This window comes from Carassius carassius, chromosome 34 (assembly GCF_963082965.1).
Source record: "Carassius carassius chromosome 34, fCarCar2.1, whole genome shotgun sequence".
Lineage (NCBI taxonomy): Eukaryota > Metazoa > Chordata > Actinopteri > Cypriniformes > Cyprinidae > Carassius > Carassius carassius.
The window spans coordinates 30,587,355-30,605,415 of record NC_081788.1 but is presented as its reverse complement, the minus strand read 5'-3'; the positions used below and the strand labels follow the sequence as shown (position 1 = coordinate 30,605,415).

Below are 18,061 nucleotides of genomic sequence, written 5' to 3'. Positions count from 1 at the left end.
CTATAGACCCCCTGAGGAACAGTTCCACTCATTCTCTACTATAGGAGAGGAAGAATTGTATAAACTTGTTAAATCATCTAAACCAACAACATGTATGTTAGACCCTATACCATCTAAGCTCCTAAAAGAGGTGCTTCCAGAAGTCATAGATCCTCTTCTGACTATTATTAATTCCTCATTGTCATTAGGATATGTCCCCAAAACCTTCAAACTGGCTGTTATTAAGCCTCTCATCAAAAAACCACAGCTTGACCCCAAAGAACTAGTTAATTATAGACCAATCTCGAATCTCCCTTTTCTGTCCAAGATACTAGAAAAGGTGGTATCCACACAATTATATTCCTTCTTAGAGAAAAATGGTATATGTGAGGATTTCCAGTCAGGATTTAGACCGTATCATAGTACTGAGACTGCTCTCCTTAGAGTTACAAATGATCTGCTCTTATCATCTGATCGTGGGTGTATCTCTCTATTAGTTTTATTGGATCTTATTGCTGCGTTTGACACAATTGACCACAACATTCTTTTGCATAGACTTGAACACTTTGTTGGCATCAGTGGAAGTGCATTAGCATGGTTTAAATCGTACTTATATGACCGCCATCAGTTCGTAGCAGTAAATAAAGATGTATCCTATCGATCACAAGTGCAGTATGGAGTACCTCAAGGCTCAGTACTAGGGCCGCTACTCTTCACGCTTTATATGTTACCCTTGGGAGATATCATCAGGAAACATGGTGTTAGCTTTCACTGTTATGCTGATGATACTCAACTCTATATTTCTTCGCAGCCCGGTGAAACACACCAATTTGAAAAACGAATGGATTGCATAGTCGATATAAAAAACTGGATGACAAGTAATTTCTTACTGCTAAATTCTGAAAAAACAGAGGTGTTAATTATAGGACCTAAAAACTCTGCTTGTAATAACCTAGAACACTGTCTAAGACTTGATGGTTGCTCTGTCAATTCTTCGTCATCAGTTAGGAACCTAGGTGTGTTATTTGATCGCAATCTTTCCTTAGAAAGCCACGTTTCTATCATTTGTAAAACTGCATTTTTTTCATCTCAAAAATATATCTAAATTACGGCCTATGCTCTCAATGTCAAATGCAGAAATGTTAATCCATGCTTTGATGACCTCAAGGTTAGATTATTGTAATGCTTTATTGGGTGGTTGTTCTGCACGCTTAGTAAACAAACTACAGCTAGTCCAAAATGCAGCAGCAAGAGTTCTTACTAGAACCAGGAAGTATGACCATATTAGCCCGGTCCTGTCAACACTGCACTGGCTCCCTATCAAGCATCGTATAGATTTTAAAATATTGCTTATTACTTATAAAGCCCTGAATGGTTTAGCACCTCAGTATTTGAATGAGCTCCTTTTACATTATAATCCTCTACGTCCGCTACGTTCCCAAAACTCAGGCAATTTGATAATACCTAGAATATCAAAATCAACTGCGGGCGGCAGATCCTTTTCCTATTTGGCTCCTAAACTCTGAAATAACCTACCTAACATTGTTCGGGAGGCAGACACACTCTTGCAGTTTAAACCTAGATTAAAGACCCATCTCTTTAACCTGGCATACACATAACATACTAATATGCTTTTAATATCCAAATCCGTTAAAGGATTTTTAGGCTGCATTAATTAGGTAAACCGGAACCGGAAACACTTCCCATAACACCCTATGTACTCGCTACATCATTAGAAGAATGGCATCTACGCTAATATTAGTCTGTTTCTCTCTTATTCCGAGGTCACTGTGGCCACCAGATCCAGTCTGTGTCCAGATCAGAGGGTCACTGCAGTCCCCCGGATCCAGTACGTATCCAGACCAGATGGTGGATCAGCACCTAGAAAGGACCTCTACATCCCTGAAAGACAGCGGAGACCAGGACAACTAGAGCCCCAGATACAGATCCCCTGTAAAGACCTTGTCTCAGAGGAGCACCAGGACAAGACCACAGGAAACAGATGATTCTTCTGCACAATCTGACTTTGCTGCAGCCTGGAATTGAACTACTGGTTTCGTCTGGTCAGAGGAGAACTGTCCCAAGGTTTTTTTCTCCATTCTGTCACCGATGGAGTTTTGGTTCCTTGCCGCTGTCGCCTCTGGCTTGCTTAGTTGGGGACACTTCATCTACAGCGATATCGTTGACTTGATTGCAAATAAAGGCACAGACACTATTTAACTGAACAGAGATGACATCACTGAATTCAATGATGAACTGCCTTTAACTATCATTTTGCATTATTGACACACTGTTTTCCTAATGAATGTTGTTCAGTTGCTTTGACGCAATGTATTTTGTTTAAAGCGCTATATAAATAAAGGTGACATTGACTTTTGACAGGGGGACAATTCTTCCAGTTGGCCACAACTTATAGTGTAAAGACAAAATACAGGAAAGATAATAATAATAATAAAAAAAGTTTAACAGCCTCATACTACAAAGTTCAATTGGAGAATGAGCATTAAACAGGGGGAAATCTTACTGTCTAGCCAGGCAAAGTGTGCCGCTTTCCAGAAAACTTCTTGAGTGACCACATCCCTAAACCATCTGCAAACAAGAGAAAGTGTCAAATATGCAGTCACCCGCTGACAAATAACTTCCCTGAGGATTTCCAGGGGAAGCTGTTGAATCAAAAACATACATAGGTTTATTTATACATGCATATAAAAGTTATTAATCATTATATAAACACTGACTACAGATAACCTTGCTTTAAACAAACTCTATAGATTGTCACAACTGCATACTCATTCTTTTATAATACCACTAATAAAATGTTAATATATACAGTAATTGTAATAATCCAGTGAGATATTTGCATATATTTGTATGCATGATCCACATGAAGATCTTTTACATTGAATATAAATATTTCTGTCTTATATGGTGAACAAAATCCACATTAGATCGCAAACAGAAGTTATTTAAAACACTCGCTGCTGTCTGAAAATGAATTAAGATTAAATGTTTTTAAATGTCTTTGATGCTGATGTTAACTGATAGCTATATATGAAATAATCCACGGTGTTGACTAATATAGTACTTGTACATAATCCCAATTTCATATCTGAACAACTATGTAGCTGTAATAACTAAAATACCTCTGCATGTACACACATGTAATGATTAGTTCTTAATGAATGTATGTGCACAAATAACCTGCTTTGCTGGACTCTGCCTGAAGACACTGTCTTTTGAATGGTGAAGTTCCTCCCCTCAGTGGTTGAGCTCTAAAAGAACAAATGTCAAGAGCTAGGTATATTGCTAGATATAGTACAGAGTAATGTTTCATGTAGCAACAGTCAAACAGCTACATACATTTGCGGAGTGAAGCTGTCCAGGAGAACAGAACACCACCACCTCCTGATCATGTCATCCTGAAAAATAATAATAATAATATACACACAATAATCATGCATGTCTGTTCAAATAACTTGACAAATGTAATGGCATACCTCTGTAAAATCAACCTAAGAACTAAAGCCATGTACAGAGTGTACTGTTACAATCCACAAAGAACAATAAAATGAGCAATTTATAACAATTATTAACAATAATTATTCAAATTGAACGTACCATGGATAAATAAATGATCGAACATCGCATTTAATATTATAAGATATTTACACAACCACTTTTACTCACCTCATGCAATCAACGTGGAATAGCCAGGTGGCAAGGAAGTCGACCGGAAGTTGAAGTCGGCCGAGTGCTGCCATCTTGTAGCAGAACTTCACTTGCGTTAGCATCCCATTGACTCGCATTCATTTTGGCGTCTCTTTGACAGCGAATAACTTTACATCTGAGGCGTTTAAAGACTCCATTTGTCCATTATTTATTTCTAAAGATACACGACAATGTATAAAGGGCTCCATTACCTTCTATGTTACATTATGGCCCCGTAGAAACAGTTTTTGTAAAAATAGGCTAACGATTGCGTCATAACCACTCGACTCTCTGCAGGGCTGGACTGGGACAAAAAATCGGCCCGGGCATTTTTGCCCAGACCGGCCCACTATATGATCATAAACACCACCCATCTTTGCACGCCCTTAATTATATGCATACCAACTCCTATTCATTAAAACCACTAATGCCATGTAATGAGTGAGTATAGTAACGAGTGAGAGTTAACAGATGAAATAAGTCAAAATTGTATATTTATTAATACAGTTGAACTATACTCCACAGCGGTGAATCCTAAAACAAGCTATAAGCGGCTCTGGCATAGCAATACCAGTGTTTCTTACAGGATTTTTGTTAAAACTATGGTGGTGTGTCCTCGGTCCTTCTAGGGGGGTTTGGGGGCATGCCCCCCCATGAGAAAATTTTGTGCATTTTAATGTTAAATTCATTAATCTGGTGCACTTTGAGAGTTCAAAATTAAAAGCTCCAACCCATATTCAGTGTGCAAATTAAACAAAGAAAAATTTTCTTTCGTTTCGGTACATGGATTCATTTTCTTTTCGTTTCTTCTCCATCTTTTTTTACAGATACACACTGACACTGCTGCCGCTCGCTCACTCGTTTAAAGTTGTGATTGGGCCAGCCCAGTGTCAATCAAGAAAAGAGCCAATGGGCCGCTGATCTACGTGTTTCATGGGCTGGTCTGTCAGAAAAAAAAACTAACACTGACTTTGACCAATGCATTACACCGGCACAAACCCAGCGCCGGCAATTAAGCAAAACAAAATAAAACGAATGGGCCGCCGATGTACAAATTTTATGGGCCGTTAAAAAAAAAAAAAAGTATGAGTATGAGATATCGGCCCAAAAAGCACGTCGGCCCACCGGGCAAATGCCCGGTATGCCCAATGGCCAGTCCAGCCATGACTCTCTTTCGCACAGTAGAGAAATTACCATACAGACAGGAGGAGAAGCACGCAGGCAATTAACTTATGGCGTACTGGTGTTACATTTTAAAATACTATACAAAATAATTAATCAGAATACTTACTCCTGCTCACTCACGCCAAAGAACTCCCTGCTCAAGCTCGCCGTCTCTGCAAGATTAACGATGGCAGTTTGCACGCACAGCTACTAGAAGATTTACATCTGTCAGACAGGTTGCTGACGTCATCAAGCTTAGTTTGAGTCTGCGCGTCAGAAACGGAAGTGCTAAAAAACGCTAAATATGGGCTTCACTTGTCTCAATTGAGTTCCAATGGGGTCGCTGTGTCCATTTCTTTTACTGTCTATGGGAATAGCGTTATTACTCTGCTGCTGCAGTTGCTACCATTCTGTTTATTTCAATGCAAACTGCCCCCTGCTGGCTCGGAGCAAAATGTCAAAGGCGGGGAAAACAAATATGCTCCGCCTCGAAGTGTCGCCCCGCCCCATCGTCCAGACTGCACTCGTTTGAGCAACCATATCATTTCACTATGTCTTACTTGATAACTCTGTTTGTGGCAAATCTTTGTATCCTTCTATATTAATACACATAATATTTATCATGTTTTGCAGCATCCTACACATCTGCAGTCCAAACCTGATCCAGAACAGTTCTGCCGTGATGGGGGGGGGGTTTGAATGTCCCTGCTGCAGTTTCACCACTGAAGAGAAGTTCTCTTTTACACTTCACCTAGAGAACCACATAAGTCATGCAGTGGACCATGGAGGTATGGTGAGAGCATGTCTTTAGATATTGATTGGGTTTTGTGTTTTTAAATCCTATATGCATGTATATGTATGTTGTATAATCTAAATATGTATGTTAATCTCAAAGAACAAGATGAGCTGTAGTTTCTTGGGAACCCCTAAAGTTGTAACACCAGATTTTAAAATAATGTTTTTGATGCTACATAATTAAGGGACCAGAGACTTTCTCATTTCAATGAGCCACGTGTATTGCACCACAAATCAACATACAGTCAGTAACTCACAATGTACATATAGTTACACAGTTGCATGGAAAAAATCAAACAGTTCAGTTCAGACTTCTGTAGCAGTGTCTTTGGCTACTCAAGGTTCAGTCTTAAGTGACGTAGAAGCAAGATGAAATTGTGGAAGAGGCCCCATCTGCCTGCAACCGATCTTCCCAAATAACTGTCCGTAATATGAACTGTAGTTTATAAAATGAACCATAGATGGCAAAAAGTTGTTGTGGACAAGACGAAGACAGTTAATCCCATTTTTGATCAAGGGCCTATCAATAGTCCAGCTGCCAGCTCAGGCCTGCATGTTGAACCCTCTGCATCAAACAAACATAACCTTAGTGCCACCATTAACACATTTACTCATCCCATATTTACATAAACATTACCCAACATCATATATACAAATAAGGTACTAACAGGATCACTTACATTTGAGTTAAAGAACCTCAGGTTCCTCAAATGAGGGAAATGAGCAAGACAGCATTGGTGAGAATACTCCTCCATGTGGTTAACACATACTTCCTACTCCATACTTCTTCTCTTACCCTTTTATGCTACTAGGCAACTCACTGGCTAGAGCACCCCTAGTGACAGGATTAAATAATGCACACCCTGAAAGCTAATGGGACAAAATGTAACTGTTAACTGTTACACACCCCTTCCCCAAAAAAAAAAAAAAAAAAAAAAAAAAAAAAATCAATTAGTCCCAAAAAATCTCTTTAGCTTTTCAACATGGTAAGTATCAATTTGATTCGGGTTGTCAAGCATTACAACCTTGTAATTTACATTATGAACCCTTTTCAAGATTTTTGCAGGACCTTGCCATTTTGGAGCTAACTTGGCCATAAAATAGTCAGCAGCACGAGACAGAGGGTGAGTAAGGATCCACACCAGACCTCCTTCTTCAAAGGATTCGACCTTTCTACGTTTATTGTAGTATTTGCCTTGCCTCTCTTGGGCTTGACTAGTCTTCTTCCTCACTTGGTCAATAAGAGCTTTCTGTCTCTCAGCAGTGCTGTAGGCTACATGATCGGGATTAGGGGGCTTACGAATTAACCGCTCAAGTGGACCTTTTAACTTACGCCCTAGTGCAATCTCTGCCGGAGTGAGAGCCGTGCTTTCTTGCCATGCTGAATTAATGGCATACCGGAATTCTGGTATCCACTTGTCCCAGTCACAGTGATTGTCATGGACGTAAGATGCTATCATCGTTTTCAAGGTCCTGTTGACCCTCTCAGTTAAGTTGGTCTGGGGATGATAAGCTGTAGTGAGTTTTTGAACTACACCCCATCGTTTGCAGGTATCGTTGAGTAGCTGGGCAGTGAACTGAGGCCCACGGTCAGAAACTAAATATGCCGGAGCTCCCCATCGTGTGAACATTTCTTTTGTCAGAATGTTAGTTATCAGATGAGTTTTAGAAGACCGTAGAGCAAAGAGTTCTACCCACTTACTGCAATAATCCACAAAGACTAATAAGAATTCATTGGATCGTGGGCTTCTTGGGAAAGGACCCATCAAATCTACTCCAAGCATATAGCCAGGCTCTACCACTGGGGTTGACTGTAACAATCCAGATAGCTTAGAGATTCTTGGTTTGTAGGCTTGACATGTCTTACATTGGGTACAAAAACTCCAAACGTCTTTACGAATCTCAGGCCAATAAACATTGTCAAGTAGCCACCGTAAGGTTTTCATTCTTCCCAAGTGTCCGCTCAATGGGTTTGAATGAGCAAATTGCAAAAATGCTTCCCTCAGTGATGCAGGTATGACTAATTGACTAGTGCTCTCTTGTTGCTTGCCAGGTACCCTGCGAAACAAGTAGTCATTCTGCACAATGTAAGCAATACGGTTTGGATCGGTATTGGGTTGCTTGGCTGACTCCCATAAAGACTGTAAAGAAGAATCAAGCTTTTGAGCCTTCCCAATCTCATCCCAACTGACTGGTAAATTAGGGTCTGGTTTTGTGGGTTGACATAGGGCAATGTGGCCTACCACTTCTTGCACAGGTATTCCTCTGGATAGGGCATCCGGTACAACGTTACATGATCCCTTACGGTACTTAACCGTAAAGTTAAAACTTTGCAGCCTTAAAGCCCACCTGGTCAAACGGGAAGATGGTTTAGGCTGATTAAATACCCAAGTCAGGGCTGAATGGTCTGTGAGTACTTCGAAATTCCTTCCCTCCAGGTACTGCCTCCACTTTTCTACAGCCCACACCACGGCCAGACACTCTTTTTCTGCTGTAGAATAAGATTTTTCTGCTCCCTGTACAAGTCTTGAAGCATAGGCGATGACATGCTCTAAACCATCAATATCTTGGGTCAGCACAGCTCCTAATCCTATATCACTAGCATCAGTTTGTACTTTAGAGTCCTTAGTGAAGTCAGGTGGCATTAAAACTGGTGCTTGTTGGAGCGCGTTTTTAAGATCATCAAAAGCATTCTGACATTCAATGGTCCAATCCCAAGCAGTGTCTTTAGCCTTTAGTGCATGTAAAGGTGCTGCTCGCTCAGAAAAGTGAGAAATGAAACGATGGTACCAACTTGCAAGACCCACAAACCTCTGTACCTCCTTGACATTTTTGGGTACCGGAAAATCACGGACTGCTTTGACTTTAGCAGATTCGGTACGGACCCCTTCTTCCGAAACAACATGTCCTAGATATGTGATGGTTTTTTGCAGCATGGAACACTTCTTGAGGTTGAGTGTTAATCCTGAAGCTTCCAGTTTGGCAAAGAGTTGTTTGAGATGTTGGAAGTGGTCTTGAATGTTTTTGGAATATATCACAATGTCATCAAGATAAACAAAACAGAACTTCCCTAAATACTCTCTCAGAACGTTGTTCATTAGTCTTTGAAAGGTTGCAGCAGCGTTTTTGAGGCCGAAAGAAAGACAAACAAATTCATACTGGTTGTTTTTGGTGACAAAAGCAGTTTTTTGTATACTGTCTTCATCCATTCCTACCTGCCAGTAACCAGACTTAAGGTCCAATGTGCTGAATACAGTCGCTCCATACAAGGACTCCAGGATATCTTGAATCTGTGGCATTGGAAATCCATCAAGAGGAGTCTTGGAATTTAATGCTCGGTAGTCAACACAGAAACGGGTACTACCATCCTTCTTTGGCACTAAGACTACTGGTGCTGCCCAAGGGGATACAGAAGGCCTTATAATGCCTTTTTTAAGCATATTTACTACTTCTTCATCTATGAACTTTTGCTTGGAGACAGAAACAGGGTAAGCTTTCTTACGCACAGGTACCTCATCGAGGGTATGGATCCGGTGACGAATTAAAGTGGTCTGTCCTAAATTATCTGTGCATACTGTTGGCCAATCAAGCATAAGACCTTCTAGTTGACGTCTTTGCGCTTTGGAAGCATCAGCTCGATCTACTAAGTCCTTTATGGTGGCAAGCGTAGGGGAAGTCGTTGGCACTAAAGGTAATGCAAGGTGCAGACTAACTGTCGGCGAGGGTGAAGAAGTGTTGAAGGTGTGGATTGTATCGCATTCTTCAGGCAGTGTATACGTAGAGTTTTTAAAATCAAGGAGGATTCCTGAAGTCATCAGAAACTCAAGTCCCAATACAACTGAGAAAGTCAAGTCAGAGTCTCTCATCACATAGGCTCTTAGAGGATAGTTATGACCATGGATTGTACTTTGCCAAGATATCTTTCCTAAGGCTGTCTGTACATAACCATTAGCAAGGGAAAACGACTGTCCTCTACTTGATTGCATGACTTCATGTTTTGATGTCAATTGTTGCCAACATGACTCTTGCACTAATGAATAAGTGCTTCCAGTATCCAGTATTGCTTGATATTGGTGGCCTTTGATAGTTATGGGCAATATTAAGGTTGTTATCGGCTTTCCGTCGTTCTCTGAAAAGACGGCAATATGTGGATTAGATTGTCGTCCTCTTGGGAATTTATTGGTTTCAGCCGGCTTAGAGGTGTTTTCTTGATGTCTTTGCCTCCAGAAGGCTCTCTCCTCACTCATATCTCTCTCTATGAGCGTTCCTACACGTACCAGCTCATCCACAGTAGTTGCAGTACCTCTCAAAATACTGGCTATCCTTGGATTGCAGTTCCGGAGTGCTGCTTGGAGAATCTCACGCTCTGTCATAGCTGGCTTCAACCTCAAACATAATGCTCTGTACTGGTACGCAAACGTCCTGATGCTTTCATCAATTCTTTGTTTCCTTTCTCTTATTCTTCTCTCCACCTCAACTTCATGATCTTCAGATAAAAAGGATTGAAGGAAATCAGACTTAAATTGTGACCATGTTCTTACCTTCTTCTTCTCTGCCAACCACCAGTCTTTAATACAGAAGGAAGCATGGATAAAATTTCAACATCATTCAGAGGCTGTATAGCTAGATACTCATCGCATCGCTCAAGATACGTAATAGGATCTTCTCCATCTAAACTTCCGAACTTTGGAAACTCTAGTTTGATGGGGGTCTGGCAATGTACAGGTCGAAAAGAACTATGGGTTGCTACAGTGTGGTTAAAACCTGGAGTAGACGTGGCTCCCCCAGAAGACTGAATTAGAGATCTCAGCTGGCCATCTCTCCGTTTCAGGCAATCCATAGTCACTTGTCCCAACTCCTGAACTTTAGTTTCCAAGGTGACTTTTACTTGGCTGCATCCAGCCTCAAATTTGGCAGATAGTGAGTTTTCTAAATGCTGCATATCTGTGTGATGGTCCTTATGCAGGTCTAACATATGTTGCAACTGCCCTTCAATAGCAGTCATCCGATTACTTTGCTCATTCAACTGGCGTTGCATATCTTTAAAATGAACATCAGAGGAACCTTCTAAACCCTCTATTCTATTTTCAACTTTATGCATTCTTGAGGCCATTATCATGGTTAATAGACTTTCATCTTCTTCATTTTCAGGAGGAGGAGGTAACAGAGAATCATCAAAATCACCTTCTTGTTCTACATTTTCTTGTTCATTTTCAAGATATAAATTACTGAGAGAATGAATAAGGTCTCGGACAGGCTCACGATGCCTAGTGAAATTTTCTGAAGAATAGTCTGGGCTTAAAGGAACATCACCCTCTGCCTCTCTTTGAATGAAGGCCATTTTGCAACTAACAAACCACTAAAATTAACCTTAGCTTTAAAGAACCAAGTTGATGTGATGACACCTCAAAATATGGTCACAATAAAAACACATATGTGGCATGCCTCATTGAAAGCAGAATTTGTGTCTCTCTTCAAGATTCAATCAAGTTTTGCTTTTTCTTTCAGGTCCCTGTTCGGGTGCCATATATTATGTAACACCAGATTTTAAAATAATGTTTTTGATGCTACATAATTAAGGGACCAGAGACTTTCTCATTTCAATGAGCCACGTGTATTGCACCACAAATCAACATACAGTCAGTAACTCACAATGTACATATAGTTACACAGTTGCATGGAAAAAATCAAACAGTTCAGTTCAGACTTCTGTAGCAGTGTCTTTGGCTACTCAAGGTTCAGTCTTAAGTGACGTAGAAGCAAGATGAAATTGTGGAAGAGGCCCCATCTGCCTGCAACCGAGCTTCCCAAATAACGGTCCGTAATATGAACTGTAGTTTATAAAATGAACCATAGATGGCAAAAAGTTGTTGTGGACAAGACGAAGACAGTTAATCCCATTTTTGATCAAGGGCCTATCAATAGTCCAGCTGCCAGCTCAGGCTTGCATGTTGAACCCTCTGCATCAAACAAACATAACCTTAGTGCCACCATTAACACATTTACTCATCCCATATTTACATAAACATTACCCAACATCATATATACAAATAAGGTACTAACAGGATCACTTACATTTGAGTTAAAGAACCTCAGGTTCCTCAAATGAGGGAAATGAGCAAGACAGCATTGGTGAGAATACTCCTCCATGTGGTTAACACATACTTCCTACTCCATACTTCTTCTCTTACCCTTTTATGCTACTAGGCAACTCACTGGCTAGAGCACCCCTAGTGACAGGATTAAATAATGCACACCCTGAAAGCTAATGGGACAAAATGTAACTGTCAACTGTTACAAAGTGATGAGAATATTGTTGCTATTTATCTATGTGTGTTTTGTAACTTACACTCTACACTTTTGTTTCTACAATCCTACAGGTTACTTCATCTTAAAATGAATGGCCAATGGAAGATCATTAAAACCAAGGTACGAGAATGCAATCATCAGTTTTTTTTTCAGTCCTTGTTCTGTAGTTTTATGTATAAAAAAAACTTAATTATATATTTAAATATTTGATAGAATATTCCAACCCAGAGAGAGGGACTGGATTGTGGTCTGTTCATGCTGAAGGTAAGCTGTGAATTACAGATTCTGAGCAGTTATGGTGATGGCAAAAGTTTAGTTTAGTTTACATGCAGTATTTAGATGAATACGGTCGTGTTATCTGTACGTTACAGTAAATCGGTGTCAGTTCATTTCAATATTTGAATTTTCTCAATGGTTTTTGTCTGGTTGTTATGTCTGTTTCAGTATGCACTCTATATGGCCCTGGACTGGACATTTGACTTTAGCCAGGTGATGACCTCAAATTTTCTTTTGGAAGGTTTTCTTTTTATATATATTTAGCTTTTCGAATGCATTCTCAGTTTTTTATTTTGTGTTTTATCTGTTAGGATAACATCCCTCAGCTCCGGAGGTGGTGGTGTAGTTTGCTCTTGCAAAACATGTCACACAAAAAAAAAAAAAAAAAAATGGAGCGCAGCTGGAGGAAAACAAAACTAGAGGTATTTCGTATTGCTTGGCGGGAAAGTAACATATCCTACAGAAAAGCATTAAAAACTGCTAGATCCGATTACTTTTCTTCTCTTTTAGAAGAAAACAAACATAACCCCAGGTATTTATTCAATACAGTGGCTAAATTAACGAAAAATAAAGCCTCAACAAGTGTTGACATTTCCCAACACCACAGCAGTAATGACTTTATGAACTACTTTACTTCTAAAATCGATACTATTAGAGATAAAATTGCAACCATTCAGCCGTCAGCTACAGTATCACATCAGTGCACTATAGACCCCCTGAGGAACAGTTCCACTCAATCTCTACTATAGGAGAGGAAGAATTGTATAAACTTGTTAAATCATCTAAACCAACAACATGTATGTTAGACCCTATACCATCTAAGCTCCTAAAAGAGGTGCTTCCAGAAGTCATAGATCCTCTTCTGACTATTATTAATTCCTCATTGTCATTAGGATATGTCCCCAAAACCTTCAAACTGGCTGTTATTAAGCCTCTCATCAAAAAACCACAACTTGACCCCAAAGAACTAGTTAATTATAGACCAATCTCGAATCTCCCTTTTCTGTCCAAGATACTAGAAAAGGTGGTATCCACACAATTATATTCCTTCTTAGAGAAAAATGGTATATGTGAGGATTTCCAGTCAGGATTTAGACCGTATCATAGTACTGAGACTGCTCTCCTTACAGTTACAAATGATCTGCTCTTATCATCTGATCGTGGGTGTATCTCTCTATTAGTTTTATTGGATCTTAGTGCTGCGTTTGACACAATTGACCACAACATTCTTTTGCATAGACTTGAACACTTTGTTGGCATCAGTGGAAGTGCATTAGCATGGTTTAAATCGTACTTATATGACCGCCATCAGTTCGTAGCAGTGAATGAAGATGTATCCTATCGATCACAAGTGCAGTATGGAGTACCTCAAGGCTCAGTACTAGGGCCGCTACTCTTCACGCTTTATGTTACCCTTGGGAGATATCATCAAGAAACATGGTGTTAGCTTTCACTGTTATGCTGATGATACTCAGCTCTATATTTCTTCGCAGCCCGGTGAAACACACCAATTTGAAAAACTAATGGATTGCATAGTCGATATAAAAAACTGGATGACGAGTATTTTCTTACTGCTAAATTCTGAAAAAACAGAGGTGTTAATTATAGGACCTAAAAACTCTGCTTGTAATAAACTAGAACACTGTCTAAGACTTGATGGTTGCTCTGTCAATTCTTCGTCATCAGTTAGGAACCTAGGTGTGCTATTTGATCGCAATCTTTCCTTAGAAAGCCATGTTTCTAGCATTTGTAAAACTGCATTTTTCCATCTCAAAAATATATCTAAATTACGGCCTATGCTCTCAATGTCAAATGCAGAAATGTTAATCCATGCATTTATGACCTCAAGGTTAGATTATTGTAATGCTTTATTGGGTGGTTGTTCTGCACGCTTAGTAAACAAACTACAGCTAGTCCAAAATGCAGCAGCAAGAGTTCTTACTAGAACCAGGAAGTATGACCATATTAGCCCGGTCCTGTCAACACTGCACTGGCTCCCTATCAAGCATCGCATAGATTTTAAAATATTGCTTATTACTTATAAAGCCCTGAATGGTTTAGCACCTCAGTATTTGAATGAGCTCCTTTTACATTATAATCCTCTACGTCCGCTACGTTCTCAAAACTCAGGCAATTTGATAATACCTAGAATATCAAAATCAACTGCAGGCGGCAGATCCTTTTCCTATTTGGCGCCCAAACTCTGGAATAACCTACCTAACATTGTTCGGGAGGCAGACACACTCTTGCAGTTTAAATCTAGATTAAAGACCCATCTCTTTAACCTGGCATACACATAACATACTAATACGCTTTTATTATCCAAATCCGTTAAAGGATTTTTAGGCTGCATTAATTAGGTAAACCGGAACCGGAAACACTTCCCATAACACCCTATGTACTTGCTACATCATTAGAAGAATGGCATCTACGCTAATATTTGTCTGGTTCTCTCTTGTTCCGAGGTCAACGTGGCCACCAGATCCAGTCTGTGTCCAGATCAGAGGGTCACTGCAGTCACCCGGATCCAGTACGTATCCAGACCAGATGCTGGATCAGCACCTAGAAAGGACCTCTACATCCCTGAAAGACAGCGGAGACCAGGACAACTAGAGCCCCAGATACAGATCCCCTGTAAAGACCTTGTCTCAGAGGAGCACCAGGACAAGACCACAGGAAACAGATGATTCTTCTGCACAATCTGACTTTGCTGCAGTCTGGAATTGAACTACTGGTTTCGTCTGGTCAGAGGAGAACTGGCCCCCCAACTGAGCCTGGTTTCTCCCAAGGTTTTTTTCTCCATTCTGTCACCGATGGAGTTTCGGTTCCTTGCCGCTGTCGCCTCTGGCTTGCTTAGTTGGGGACACTTCATCTACAGCGATATCGTTGACTTGATTGCAAATAAATGCACAGACACTATTTAACTGAACAGAGATGACATCACTGAATCCAATGATGAACTGCCTTTAACTATCATTTTTGCATTATTGACACTGTTTTCCTAATGAATGTTGTTCAGTTGCTTTGACGCAGTGTATTTTGTTTAAAGTGCTATATAAATAAAGGTGACATTGACATTGACATTGACATTGACATCCAAGGTACACACAACTGGTTAATGAAATTAAATTGATTCTTCTGCATTCAAACTACCCAGACACACTAAATGTTTCCTCCTAGAATGTTAAGCAGTAGCAAAACTTTGGAGAGGCCACAATGTTGAATGTATAGAAATGTGTTGAATGCTTTGAGTGGTTGGAAATACTAAAAAGAGGCTCTACAAATGGTCCATTTACCTAACCTTTGAGTCTGTCTTTAGGTTGTCAGAGTCTTTGACAATCGTGAGGATATGGAAACATTCTTATTAAAATGTGTTGATGAACAGGGGCTGAAAGTCAATGCCATGTTTCTGGGAGTTATTTAATTTATAATAATTTATTTACTCTACATTGTTGAATATTATTGTTTTGTGAAATAAATATAACAATACCCAGTGAAACAAGGGATGTCTTTTTATTGATCTGTATGCATCTGTAGGACTTGGACACATTTTTATATACATTTGTGTTGATGGAAAAAACCCAAAAGTCAATGCCATGTTACTTACATAATCTATCAAAGCAACCAATGACTTAAGCCTATGTATGTGTAGCTTAGTCTATATAGAGAACCGTCAATCCTATCATGCAAATGTTGTTGCTCTTTTTTGCGAGGTGATCATTTTTTTTTCCATGCACATATAAAAAATATTAGTGTGTAGATCATAATTGTTCTTGTATATAATTATAAGCAAAATAAAAATACTTAAAACCAAATGAAGTATATAAATTTGTTAAATTCAGGAACATTTTTTTTATTTAAAATGAAAGAAATATGAAAAATAAACACATTTAAAAAAAAAAATAAAGAGGGGAGGATTCCAGTTATTGCATAACACTTATCATTTATCCTTAAAATAGTGATATGGTCACTAACGTTCCCACCTTATAAGTGAAACATATTTTTAGAGAATTGGATAAATAAAAATGCCTTAAACAAAATTGTCTACTTAACTTTGATATTGTCTAAGGTATGTTACAATCGATCATAAAATATGTGAATTTGTCATTACATAATCGAACAGCGGAAGGTATAAATATTTTATTAATTTACCTAAGTATAATCAACCAATGCAGGCGTTTGCCGGCTGTTTGGATGAATTTACTTCCATACATTAGAGATGTGGCCTAGGTTTAATTTGTACTATTTAAATTTATTTAATACAAGTTATTTAACCTGTATTAGTAAAACGAAAGATAACATTATTTTATTTGATCCCTGAAACAATATACTTCCGCCATATTCATTCAATTTTGTTTACGTCTTAAAATTGTACTCTGACAAAATGTTAATAAAAAATAAAAAAAACATACTTCCGCCATTTTTGCACATGTGCACAACACATGGGTGTTCACCTGGCATCACCCGATGACATATTTTTACGTATGGCATAGGCGTGGCGTCTGACGTCACACTTGGATGTGGGCGGGGTTGGATGTCCACCCCAAGCTGCAGCGAGACCAAAGTGGCAACATTCTGATCTGAAAAATGAAGCCTACCCGGAAGTGTGAAAAACTGCAATACATCGAAAATCCGCCAGGGGAAGGTCCCAAAAGGGAGCAAATGTCCATAGCCCCCATGTTAAAATGTCCGTTTTCACAGCATAAATTCATGTTTTTACAAGTTGGTCCCATGGACTTTTATTGTATTTTTCGATAGCTTCCGAGTGTCTGACAACTGTGAGGGGGGTAATTTTTTTCCTAACTCGTTAGTTTAGATCGTATTTAGATATAAAATATATGACAATAAGGGTGTGGTTAACTTTGAGTGACAGCTTGATTGACAGCTGACAAGGCAGCGCCACGGAGAATGACAACAAGAAGCGCCATTTTTTAATACAGTTGACATATAATACTACTGTTTCTGTATCATGAAATGTAGTTTTAAGAGGTTTTCAGGCGAGAATGTAGTTGTTTAAAGCTCAAATCTGTGGTTTATTTAAAGATTTATGAAAATTTTATCCAGTTGATCCAGCGATGACCGGGCGCTCTGCGTTCATGTACCCCGCCTGAAGCAGTCTTTCCTCGGCTAGACCTTCTAAAGTTTTCCGCCAATGCCGCGGACTCTGGCGTCTCTGTAGTGGTTAAACATGAGATATAATTCATCTTGTGTATATCTAATGGGCGATTTTTGGTCTCGTAAATCTATAATTTTTTTCCTGGGCAATCGTTTTGGCTGAGAGGAAGTTTCATAACTTTATAAGCTATTTAACTTTACCGATGTATGGTTAGACTAGAGCGCTGACTTTGTATGTTTAACTGAATTGTTTGCTTTATTTGTATAGCTTCTTATACCTTTTACTTATACTTTTATAATGGCTAATATTGATAAAACTGAAATTTAACAAAAAGAGAATGGGTTGAGTTTTGTCATTTTAAATTTTAATACAACAAAGATGATCTGTAATGTTGTTTACTGCAAAATCTGTTGTTTAGTACAAATGCACATATTGCCTGGACCATAAAATGTTTAATATTTTTATATTATATTTAAAATGAAAAGAGGCAGGTTTGTGTTTTATATTTTGTTTTTTCATAAATAGGCAAACGTTATGTGTAGTTGAATATAATCAATATGCGTTGCCTGAACCACATTTGTGTGGCTATAATGTTTAAGATTTCTTTTAATGAAAACGAAAATAGTTAGTATGGTGTTTTATAACATATTTCGTTGCCTAAAATATACACAGAGATAACCGAATTTGCAGAGCGAGCTGAGTGAAGCGCGCTGC

General features: G+C 39.1%; 1 long non-coding RNA gene across 1 annotated transcript; it reads right to left on the bottom strand.

The window, feature by feature from the left end:
- Nucleotides 1-2,503: 2,503 nt before the first annotated feature.
- On the bottom strand, nucleotides 2,504-3,677 carry LOC132115289 (uncharacterized). The gene is made up of 3 exons (XR_009425467.1): nucleotides 3,340-3,677; nucleotides 3,181-3,251; nucleotides 2,504-2,642 (listed from the first exon to the last, which is right to left on the bottom strand). It is a non-coding gene; the product is annotated as an uncharacterized LOC132115289 (long non-coding RNA).
- Between the last annotated feature and the right edge of the window lie 14,384 nt (nucleotides 3,678-18,061).